This window comes from Pleurodeles waltl, chromosome 2_1, assembly GCF_031143425.1.
Source record: "Pleurodeles waltl isolate 20211129_DDA chromosome 2_1, aPleWal1.hap1.20221129, whole genome shotgun sequence".
NCBI classification, from domain to species: Eukaryota; Metazoa; Chordata; class Amphibia; order Caudata; family Salamandridae; genus Pleurodeles; species Pleurodeles waltl.
Window position 1 is genome coordinate 212,105,145 of NC_090438.1, and position 12,958 is coordinate 212,118,102.

Consider the following 12,958-nt stretch of genomic DNA (forward strand, 5'->3'; position numbering starts at 1 on the left):
TTCCAGGAGATTAAAATGTCATCATGTTTGAGGGATAGCATTCACAAATGCTCTTGATTCATAATCCAATAGGTCCATTGCAAGCACAAATAAATTACTTTTTGATTTAAGAATGAAGAATCTTCTTCTTTCAAAAAAGTCATTATGAATCCCTGACCTTTGCATTGACTTTCAGATAAACATTCCATGAGTACATGTACATCACAGAAACAAATAATGTCGAGGTATAACCAACAACAAAAAGTATTATATCAATCAGTGCCTTCTCCACACTGACAAAGATGGCTGCCCCTTTCAAAAGCACACTTTAAAAAGCATAAACTATTGTGGTTTAAAATCTGCAAATTATCAACGCAGCTAATTCCGTGGAGTCACAAATAACAGTATTAGCTTGGGGCACTCAACCCTAAAGCCTAAATACTAAATGTGCAAACAAATAAATAAATAAACATTTACAGCAAATAGTACAACACACCAAACTGCTGTTTTTCAGAAATTCCACCCTGCCCCCGCTCTCGTGAACGTTGGCCAGTCTCATATCTACAATGTGCAGAGTTAACATTGACTAACATTGTTGATAAGGCAGACACATCAGCAATGTTGTAAAATATAAAACTGAACCATGTTTCAAATGGTAAGAAAATGTTACATGATCAGTTTGCTTTAAATTCAAAGACCCCCACACACACAAATTCACGCCAGAAGTGTATTTTTCAACACACACTTTCTGTAAACACCAGCAAGCAGATTAATAGTACCACGCCAACATGTTTTGCTTTATGGAATTTCACATGTGCGACTCATGTATTTACCATTTCTTAATTTAAATAATACTTTTATTTGCAGTAGAGATCTGCTACTACAGTAAACACGGCAACACATGTTATATTAATATTCAGTCATGTTTGTTTTTTACTCACACACATCTACAGGTCCTATCCTCACAGAAGCTGAGTAAAGACTAAAATAAAATTTGCATGTAACCGAAATATATCGCTCTGGGCGTGATACTGTGACACCACAGTTAACGTTTCAAATTAGAACTCTGCTGCGGTTTCACTTTCAAAAACCACCACCACGATATCTGTTTGAAATGAATGAAAATATACTCAGGGGCCGATGTGCACCGTTTTACCAAAGATGCAATCAATTCACGAATGAATGAAGGATAGAAGACAGACGTTAAGGACAGTCCTTACATTTGTAATCTGTTATAAAAATGTCCCTTATTTTTTTCTGTAGTAGGCCACAGGTCAACTAGGACTTACATTTAAATTTTTTGAATACATAAATTCTTGAGCGGTTTTGTTTTCTGCATGTGTGCCTCTTGTAATCACTTTCTTGAAGTAAGCTCAAGGACTTCCATATTCACACAGGCAAGAGCCAGTCCATTGCTTGCACACACTCAGCTCACACGTTTTCTAGGTGAATTAGTTATGTATTGTGGATGTTTTCTTTGGCTCATGTCGTCCTGCTTGTTGTTTATATGAAGCATGTATAAAATGAAGGGTTCTTTCCAGTATGACATACTAGATAGGAATAGGAATAAATCAAACGTCCAAAATGAGCCCTTCGGCTTGCAGTGTGGTAACTCCCTAAGAAGTGCAACCAGGAATTTGCTTAATCTCAGCTGCAAATGTCAGGGAGCAGACTCCATTAAGCTTCAGGTAGATGTATTTGCCCAATGCATGCACCACTAACAGTGCCAGCAAGTTAGGTCAGCTCACAATTTTCAACTACCACAAATGCAGTACTTGAAATGGAAAAATAGAAGTGCAGGCACTCTGAACCTGAGTACCTGCTTGCTTCTGAGAAGTGCCGGTACTCTCCAATTAAAAGCATCACGTGTTTCTTGAGAAGTGCAGGTACTCTCCCTCTCAAAATAAAAAAGTGCCGGTACTCCGTACCAGACAGTACCGGCCCATTTAAAGCACTGCACAAATGGAAATGGCATCCGTGGAGACCATGAGCATCCCTAGAATGTCCAACTTTACAGCAATTAACGGAACAGCAATAAAGGAAACTATACACATACAATTAGGCTGCAGCTACAGCACAACCCCCCACTTAACAAAAATAAAATTGCAATAAAATACAAACTAAGCATGAATACCTATAAATAATAAAACAGTGACATATTCAAGAAGGATTAGATAAAACAATAATTTCTTAATATAATCATTGAAACCAACTGGAGCTCTCCTGAATAGTGTAAAAGATGGCTTGGGCAAAATATTGTAAGAGGCATCTTGCCTGCAAAGGGTGTCTGATGGAGTCCCACCACCACTGGGTACGTTTTCCTTTGATATCACATTATAATTTCCGCTATTTGAGTTGATTTTTTTTCCAGAATTCTTCACCAACCTGTTCATGCTCCATGTTCACAGTCATGTTGATGGCAGTGATAAAATACGGGCCCATAAACTCTGATCTCCTAAATTCCATTTAGTCTTTTTCACTGAGTTCTTTCATCAAATCTGCACTTGTACTTTTGCTGATACAACCTGAGTATGGACTTCTTTCCATTTCATCCAAGTACACTGCCTTCTTGACAGGCAACCTCTCAGGATTTGATTTAGACACAGCCACTCTCTCTGAGATTCAAAAGGTGATTTTTGTATGATACTATTCGGAGCAGTGTGGTGTGCCCACTACATGTCTCTGAGTACTCCCTTCAGAGGGACTCTAGTCTCAATGGTCCTTTGCGCACACACCTTCACAATTGTATTCATTCGCTTTGCTAGATCATTGGTTTGTGGTGCAATAAGGGCCATGCTTTGGAGTGTTATTCCAAACTCAGTCACAAATTCCTGCATTTCCTGTGATGTAAACTGTACTCTAATATCTGTGACAAGATATTTAGGAACTCCATCACTCACAAACTCACCTATTAGAAATTCCCAAAGTGTTCTAGTATTAACTGTGCTCACACATATGACTGATACCGATTTAGAGGTATAGTCCATGAACACTATCAAAAGCCTCTCTGTAAGTGCAGCAGTTCGAATGGTCCTGTGATGTCCAGACCTAGCTTGGTCCAAGGAATATGCGGCATCACAACTGGTGACAGTAGAACAGAATTAGTAAGGCAAGTTTTATCATTGGTAGCACACACGTAACACTCTTTTACTACATTCTCCATTTGTCGACCCATGCCCGCCCACAAATACATTTCCCTCACATTGGCTTTTGTGAAACTTTTTCCAAAACAGCCCTCATGACTTAGGTTAAACACCTTATACCTTATACTCACAGGAGGGATCATTCTGTCCCATCTCATGAGAATATCTTGACTCAACATAAGTTCAACTGTGACATACCAGAATGATTTCAATTCCTGGTCTAACACTTTGTAATTTGGCAACCCTTTACCATTTAAGTCTTTATAATCTTCGCCCATGCTCCTGGCCAGTTTATCCTTGAAAAGTCGTAGATTTCATGATGCAATTCACACTACATGAATCATTGCTGACCCCATCATCCTTACGTTCTAAAGGTAATCTTGATAGGCAATCAGCCGCTTTATTCACTATTCCAGGAAGGTATTGCACCTGAAAGTTAAACTCTTCCAAGCCGTAACTCCAACACTGGTGCCTGGGAGTTAATCTCTCATTCTGACTGCAAGAACAAACTTGTCCCAGGGGATGATGATCTATTCTCACAAGGAAAGGAATGCCCCACAAATAAAACTTAAAATGTTTCACAGCCCAAGCTATGGTTAGAGCTTCCCTTTCTATGCATGAAAAATGTTCCTCTGCCCCTTTAACTGCTCTCGAGGTGAACCCCATCACTTTCCCTTCACCATCACTCATCTGGGACAACACTGAACCTAACCCCCTGAAATTGGCATCAGTTGTGAAGACAGTCTTATTCCTGGTGTCAAAGTATCCCAGAGTAGGCATTTTGCTAATATCCATCTTAATCGTTTTAAGCACTTCATCACACTCATTTGACTAACTGAAATGCACTCCTTTCTTCAATAACAAACATTCTGAGCATGATCCAGCAAAATGTTCTTAGCTGCTGTTACTTTACTTTGTAGCCCAGACAAAGCAGAATGTAAAATTATTTTGTTTTGTTAATTGTAATCAATGATTGAACTGTCTTGGCTAGATATTTCCGATCTTTCACCATCACAAACTGTCTTCTGTTAATGTGGTTTTAACTGGAAATCTTCAGACATATACACTCATTTATTTTCTACTCTATATAGAACACGGAGTGTTTGACAAACTCTATTAAAATAAGCTATCCTGAACAAAGCATTCTGCTGCTCTCTGGAGCTAGGGTAGCACCATTTCAAAAATACATTAAATATAGAGAGAACAATACATAGGGGCAAGGGCCAATCCAAAAGCTCACCTATGAAGAGTAAAGATTTTCAATATTAGTTTAAACCTCCAGTCCTTTCTTATTTTTCAAATAAGCAAGTGTAGCATTTATATGAAACATGTGTGAAAATAATTTTGTGAGGTATTTGTAGCTGACGATTGAAATCATTGTGTGAAATTTGGTTTTGTATGTTAGTCCTGGACGTTCTAACTATCTGCTCCTTTACATAAACCTCATGTTTACCTTCTAACAGCAGTTGCTCTGCAATGCAAACAAATGGTATATGTGTGTGTGCTATTAGCTCGTGTTTCCGTGGAGCATGCACTGACAACAATCACAACAATCTTCAGTGCATGTGCTAGGTAGAGTTTTGTGTGTGTGTGTGTGTGTGTGTGTGAGAGAGAGAGAAAGAGTGACTTTGGGTGGTTGTAGCTAACACATTTTGTGTGTAAAACTTATTGTCATGGGTGTCTCTCTCTAGTATTGAACAAGAGACAGTATGGGCCTAATTTGATCAGCAGAGGACTGTGTACTATCTGTCAGGATGGCAGGGTACTTAAACTCCGCCACCAGGATGGATGGTAGTCATATTCAGAGATGACTGGCGACCCATGGTCAGCTCTGTACATTGATAGGACCTCCAAAATGGCAATCTGCTATTGAAAAATAAAACAATAATGACCCCACAATACTCGAGTGGTGAACAGAAATAAACCCCATGACACTACCCACTTTAAATAGAGCAGGCAGTATGATGGCTTTTTTCCGATGGCCTGTACTGCGCTGATCTATGAAAGGTACCTTTTCATCGACATTGTCAATGGAAGGTCAATCAATGGAAAGTCAGTGGTCCTCCTTAATCATGAAAACAGCATACAGACTGTTTGGCAGACAGGGTACTTCATCATGTTAGCGACAGAGTATTCTGTCTGCCAAACTATAAATCAACCCAACATATTTTAGATTGTATCAGTTTTACCAGTGTTTGTAAATCTGTTTGATGTAGGTGTATGTCTATAAGGTTGTACAGGAAATCTCTGGACTTTATTTAGAGTTTGGCTGATGGGATACTCCATCACAAATTAGGCAGATATCCCATCCACTGTAATACAGGTACATTATAGTCTAAGGGACTTGTAATCCTGCAAACGGGACCGCTGCAGTATTCTATCTGAAAAACTCTAAATAAGGCCCTTTATCTCGAGACTGAATATGTTAATTACCCAGTGTTTGGTGACATAACACACAGCTCTGCAGTCTGATTCTCGAAGATGCAATAGAAGGTCCAGGGAGCATGACATACATTTCTTACATTTGCAATAGGATTATCCTGTGTAGTGCTTATTCTATTCCATTGTTTGGGTGCTGTACTGAAGCATCTATCAATGAGTGCTAACACTTATTTCTGTTGAAATCAGATATCTGATTCCCATGCTGTTTGAATACCCTTCTGTTCTCCAGTTTTGGAAACTGGTTTGGCAACAAATCAATACAATCTTCAAGGTTGCTATATCATTTTGTTTTACCAATATTTTCTTAGGCAGTTTGGCAGTGTGGCACCTCTCTGGTCTCACTTTACTCCAAGTCATAAATTGATTGTTGCTTTTCATTTAATAACTTCCATTTGGAACTTCCAATATTACTTTTAGAGTCTGGTGAATTGCTATCTGCTTCCATCAAAGGTTAGACTCCAATTACGGTTCTCCTATATCCTTAGCCATAAAGAAGAACCTATTGGGTGCCCAATGACTAACTACTTAACACATTGTAGCTTACTTACAAATAATACCATCACGGTGTTTGCTGAAGTAATGAAACCACCTTGAATTCATTCATCTGCCTTTTTGTCTTACTAAACCTTTTTACAGGTTTTGTTTAATAGGTATATGCAATACCCTTCTTCTGCTGTCTTTTTAAAATGTCTACAGTTTCTGTTGTTACTATTTATTAATCTATATTACATAGCTACATTTTTACTCCCCCATATACCTTTTGCATTCCCATAGCTTTTTACAGCATAGCATGTATACGTTCCCATATTTATAACTACTTCCATAGGTTTATTATGTATTAAGTATTGTATTTTACATTTATTACTCTTGCTGTATTTCACTATCTGCGTATGTTACTTCTCATCACTGTTTATTCTTTTTTAATGAACTCAAACTTAAAAAAAAAGCAGTGGCACATTCCAGACTGGGCCTCCTGTGTCAATCTAGTTTAGGCTCTGGCAGATAAACCTTTACACATTATGCTAAGTAGGTAACATCAATAAGTAACAACACTTATTTCTGCTGAAATCACAGGGACACCTAGTTGTGAATAACAGCTTGGTTGTAAATAAACATATAATGACACCCTGTGATGCTGTTAGGCACCCTCAGTTGTACTGCCACTCTGGAGGCCTTCTGCTTCTCCTCAGAAAGTATCTCTTTAGAATCCCCTCTAGGATCCACCTGTGCCTTGTGTAGGATCATCACTGGTACATTCCAGACAGGACCCACTACGTCATTATATTTCAGCTCTGGGAGATATTCTACAAATTATGCACTGTAGGTAACATTATATAAAGTAATGCTTGTTTTTAAATGGTGTAGAGGTGGAAGTTTGAAAAATCTGATGATAGGCCTTTATATTCAGTTTTTTTGCAACTTTTGTTGGGTGACTGAGGGTTTCACAGATAAGTTGATCCATAATGTTAGCCTTATTTTGTTGTTCTACTTGGTGTGCAATGAAAGGTTTGGAGAGGATTTATTATATACACTATAATGGGTTCTGCTATTGTGCTATTGCCTCCCAAGAGAGATCTGACAGCAATTACTGCTTCCTGTGTGAGGAAGGCAAACACAAAAGTGATTGGGATGTATCTGCCAGTTATACATGAGCCCAATTTACAAAATCAGACTTAAAATCACTGGGGATATACTCCAACAGATTTACCCCAGTGTTCAAAATAGGTTTTTGGGGAACTCACAAGACATTTTGGGGATTCCCAAAGAATTCCAGGAATACTTCTTCACATTTACTGCAGTGCTAACTTTCAAGAACTACTCTCACTGGGAAGATTTAATGATGTAGAATGTATGTATCTGAGTGTGGAATGTGCCCTATAGAGGTTTAAGGATACAATAAATAGAGTCATGCTGAGAGGAAATGGAGGGGAGACAGATGTGAGGGTGCAGAAAGGAGGGAGTGGGTGGTTGTGGATATTGTGCAAACAGGTTTAGAGTGGATTTAGGAGATAGGAGGGTTAAAACATTTATGGGGTGTTGTTTGAAGAGATGTAGCTCAAGAAGTTCCTGACGTGGAAGAGGGAGAACATTTGGCAGATTTAAACTGAGATGCCATTTTGGATGCTATGGGTTTAGCTGGCAAAGGCCTTGTCTTCTTTTTTTGTTACAGGTCATATTGCTATTGCATGTTTTGCAACGTCCTCCTGGGGTCTGGGTTGTCGTAGTTAGGTAGGGTACCAGCCTTGACTGCCTTGGAAGTAGTGCAGCAGGTCTTGAAGATGATGTAAATAGGGTGGTATAAACTGTGGGCTTCACTGAGAGCACATAGTATCCTGCCAGACTATTTACAAGCTGTGTTACATAGTGAAGCATGCTCCTCAGTTCACATGGTGAGTCTCTGTGTTGCTGACAAGGTGCTTCCTCTTTCAAGATGGGTCAAGATCAGCACCTAGACAGATGATCTGAATGAATGCCTTCACTTCCCAGTGCTGCACAATTGATGGCAGACAAGTCTGGCCCTATGAGAAATATGATTCCAGAACTTTAAGGGATGTCACTATGGATTCTTGAGGACATGGTGCTGTTGAAATGTTGAGTAGTGAAGCCATTACGTTTCATTATAGTGAGCCAGCCTTGTACTTGATACTCATGGCTAGAAAGAATGTGGTAAGAATAAACCCTGTCTTAGTGTGTTCAGCTTCAGTTAGACCTGAGACATAAATGACTGGATGGTAATAAGGTAGTTTTTCAGCCTGGCAATTTCATTGATAGCAGTGATCTTCATGTAGCTTTAGAGATCACCCACATATTGGTGGATGGTAAAATTCTAGCCAACACAGACCCTCAGCCCTCAGGAACTCCTTGCATGGATTGAAAACCACTTGCAAGAGGATGGGGTATGAAGGACCATTGCAGGTGTAGGACTCTAATTGGACCTGTGTATCATATCTGGATCACCTGGGTTCTACACCTCAGTTACAATTTAAACCAATGAAGGCCAACAATGTTGAAGGCCATTCAAGTGATAAAATATACTCAGGGCTTTGTAAATGATGGTGTACAAGGCTGCAGATTGGTCACACAGACAATGAGACATGGGTCACTGTTGTCTATTATTTGAGGGGTGTTGTAAATTACTTCAGTAATCACTATGATTGCACTGAAACTGAATCTGTAGCCCTGAAGAAGAGTGTTGGACAATATCTTCTCAAGAAACTTGTAAATGTTCATGAGGAGACCATGCAGAAATGTGTATTTGCACATGTATCTTTTATATTTATTGTAGAGATACTGTTTCCCTGAAACCTCATTTAATGATGCTAAGGGTTATTTTTCTTTCCAACTCTGGTAGGCCTTGTTTTGGTCTGACATTTTCAGAACTACTGTGATGCGTTTATTAGGGAGGGAGATATCAGTAAAATGTTTGTAAATTCCTACAAACAGCTGAGAGTGTGGGTATTCACTTGAATTTGCCTGGCTAGCGCCTCAAAACAACCACTTTCTGGCTCTTAAATCTAAATATACAATTACTGAAATATTAGGATACAGTAGAATGTAGTACTGTCACAGGTGTAAAGGATAATCACACAGTTTCCTTCTCTGCAGGAAACTTGCCTTTTTCTCGGTGGCCCCCCTATTTGTTTTCCTTTTTTCTTATATATACATTGCACACATATGCAACAAAAATATATTGCTACCAGGTGCATCACTGTACTTTGTTTTGGCTGTATTTTAAAAGTACTGCAGTGACAAATGTGAAAGAAATTTGCCTTTTCCATGTTGGAAAACCTATATTGTAACATGTTACCCCAATAATGTGTCTTATAAACACACATAGCAGGATGCTTCATACATTTTAAAAGTGGCACACTTCATATTAGGAATTATGTGCCCTCACAGTGAATACATGCCCAACAAGCTGCTTACCCTATGTATGTTAAGCTAGAAGTTTGTTTAACAGTCTTAGCTGTAGAAAAATCAGTGTTTCACATGTCTGCTTAGGAAAATTCTAGAAAAAGTATACAATGTTACTTCCCCTTTGTAAACAATATCTAAATAAATATTTTTATACTTTAATGGAACCATAATTTCATTAAAAGGTTCTTTGTGAAGCCTGAAACAAAACTGGTTTCAAATCAGTTTTGCCTGCCAGTCTATCCCAGATATTCAAAACCTATTTATGCCTCATAGTTAACAACAATGCTACCAGAAGACACAGGCTTTGCTTCTGGACCCAGGGGTACTTGCAACCCAATAGATTTTGCCATCTGTGAGAGAAGAAGAAGTGTTGGCAGAACAAAGGCAGTCTTCAAACTTCCTCCTTGATCTGGAGATGTCAAATTGGCCTGACAGGATCTGGTCCCATTCATTCCTAGGGCTTTGATCAACATTCTGCCATCAATTGCACACCAAACTGTGCCAGAAGGTAGGATACCTCATCTAAATAGGGGTGTCTAAGGGAGAGCTAGAGGTCCTCAAGGTTGAAGAAGAAGTGAGCCAATTTGTGTTTAGTGCTTCTGAAATTGTAGTTTGTCATGTTGAGATTAATTAGTGAGCCCAATTAAGCTGAATACGGTCTGTGCCTCCTTCTGATCCTGGCCTGGCTGTCCAGGCTGGACTACACTATTGATTCATTGCTCCATTTCATATATTTTGCTACACAGAAAACTCAGGCTGAATTATTTATTTATTGCTGAGAGAGTGCATTGTTTCATAAACCGAGACTCTGGCTGAGCTCTACAATGTTTACTATCCCACCTATGGATGACACAACGGAGCTCAGTAGGGCAGAACTTGCAGAATTTTACTGTGCAGAAATCTGCAGTTACATGAAAACTGCACTAGTTTCGTGGAGTTCAGTGAATGGGCAGAAATCAACACATCATGCTATTTGTGCTGATTTTTAACACCAGGAGCTCATTCCATGCTGACAAATCACCATGAATGGCATTATTCAGCGTGCCAGAGGGTACTGCTGTGTGAGTTGATTTTGCTGCCCCTTGATTAGATTTTCTACTCAAGTTGCAGCTTTTTCACTGCAAACAGTCGTGACCACCCGTGACCATTCGCCATGTGAACAAAAATCTTTCCTGGTGCCCTCCTAAGATCTGAAAATCAAGCTAGGGTCACCAGTTCTCACATGCACTCACCAACTTACCATTGGCTAGCCGTCTGCAAGAAAAAACTCCACCTCACGGTGGTTAGTGGAACCAGACTGGAACTCCGTGTTACAAGCATAATGTGAAGTGGCCAAAATTCTGCCAACCCTGCAGGTGAAATGCAATTCATCGCCTACACCAAGAGCTTAGTCCTCCACAGAACTCAACCCAATATGTAGAATTGAAGTGGCATCAATGTTTTTGAGTTACTAACAGTCCTGAAACAGGGATCCTGGGACACTGTAGGGACCAGAAACATACCCTTTTTTTGTGTTTTCTTCCATCACACATAAAAGATATGCTAAGAAAAACATACTTTAACTAAAAATCACATTTTTTTCAAAAAGTGCACCCTGTTGCTTCACACAATTAAAATAACCATACAGAATATGATTTATCCAGCACAAATGCATCGTTGCCCACTCACTTCAACCCTCTTATCTTCCACACAGAGCACAATGATCTTGGCAAGCAGGCAGGCTCTAATGCTTGAGGCAGGTGCAGGTAGGCAGATGGTCTTGGAGTCCCTGGATGATGTTCCTTACCCAGCTATGAGACTGGCAGGCCTTGGCCACCAATCCTAGTCACAGACAGAAGTCTTGCTGAGCTTCTCCTTCTTTTGTTGCCTAACTGGCTTCATGACAGTTAACAATTTTAGGGGCATTAAGCTCCCCTTTCTATGGTTTCCAGGCACCAAATGTGACTTTGAGTCTTTGAAGTTTATGTTGGTGGTCTGCTTCCTTTTAGAGTGTGCTCTCCTCTGCCCTGCCTTTCACCAGAACCTAGTCTGTCATAGCAGGAGTGACTCCAAATCTGATCGCCCCACAACACATGGCGTTGGTTGTGAATAGAGGTTCACATCTGGATGTCAGAAACAGTAACATGTGTATCAAACGGTTCCTTTAGGTCCTCAGCCCTACCTTTCATGATTCTTTTATAAACCCTATTTCCTTCCTGAGAGAGCCCAGGTTTCTTCTCACTGATCTTTCTGAATGTAAGAACACTCTTTGAAACGTACCAAAGAGCATGGCTCTCAGTTCCTCCACTGTGTCCCAAACAGCTCACAGAAATGCAGGAATCTACAAACCTGTGCAATTGTTCTACCTCCTCAGGTCCCTCCAGTTAGCCCTGGATCTCCCAAATGGAACTCAGAAACCTTCATGTATTGTCTGACTCACAGGCACACATACACTCAGCACATGCATATAGCAAACATGCACTGCACCATCACTGTTTTGTAACATTCACAGCCATGCATACATCCACCACAAATAGAACATATGCACAGCTCAGCAGTACACACCAGCCCAATGTAGGCCAAGGGTGAGTTAAGTACACAGTTGCGGAACTTTAAATGAGCGAGCCTGTAGGCCTCACTCTAGAGACACAGGTAAAAAGGCCTATTCACTGCTACTGATCACTACATAGTATGCTGCCACCACCTTGCACACGCTGCTTAACTCCTGGCAAAGGAAGTCGCCTTCCACCACTGTGAGGGTTGTACTTTGCGTGCCCCTCCTGGGCCAAAGAGACCACAATCTGAGATACAGGGTAACATAATGGCATACACATATGATCTGGGTTCACACATGACTACAAAAATCAGCACAAGAGATCCAGACATCATTGCAACTGGGGCACTCAGGGCAGGGGTGCAGGTTAATCACTATGCGAGGGACTTTTCTGTCCCACCAGTGCATTATTGCTTCATGCATAAAGCACCTCTATGCACTCTTTTGACAAGTTTGTAGCACACTCTTTAGGCATGACATGAAAACCCAGCACTTGTTGACAATTACAACCAACAACTTTCCTTATCTATGTGTTGCATGCATTGCTACATGTATTGAAGATTGAGCCCCACCTGATCGTAGCTGTGAAGCCTTGTCAAGCGGTACCAGAAGTGCTATAGGACAGCTACAATACAATACAATGAAATTCAATATTTGATAATGAGAACGCTTCTGGAAATGCTCTCTAAGACATTCATTAATGCTTTATTAAGACCACATACTGCCTTTTATCCTAAAGCACATTGGCATAATTGAAAATATATTGTAAAAAGAAGCATAACAACAGCATTTGTTACTGCTGCCTTAAGTGCATCATTTACTTCTGACCACTGGCATGCTGCCTGTTCACAGAAAGAACTGCAGTTTTATTTCAAAGCTGGGTCGCTGGTTCAGCACATTTTGAAGGTTTTTGATATTTCTTGGAACAGGAACAAGCCAAACA

The 12,958-nt window shown here is 40.0% G+C and overlaps 1 protein-coding gene across 3 annotated transcripts in view; it reads right to left on the reverse strand.

The window, feature by feature from the left end:
• Positions 1-12,958, reverse strand: part of AFF2 (ALF transcription elongation factor 2) — a 928,871-nt gene that overhangs the window by 442,523 nt on the left and 473,390 nt on the right. The gene's annotated exons all lie outside the window — the stretch shown is intronic.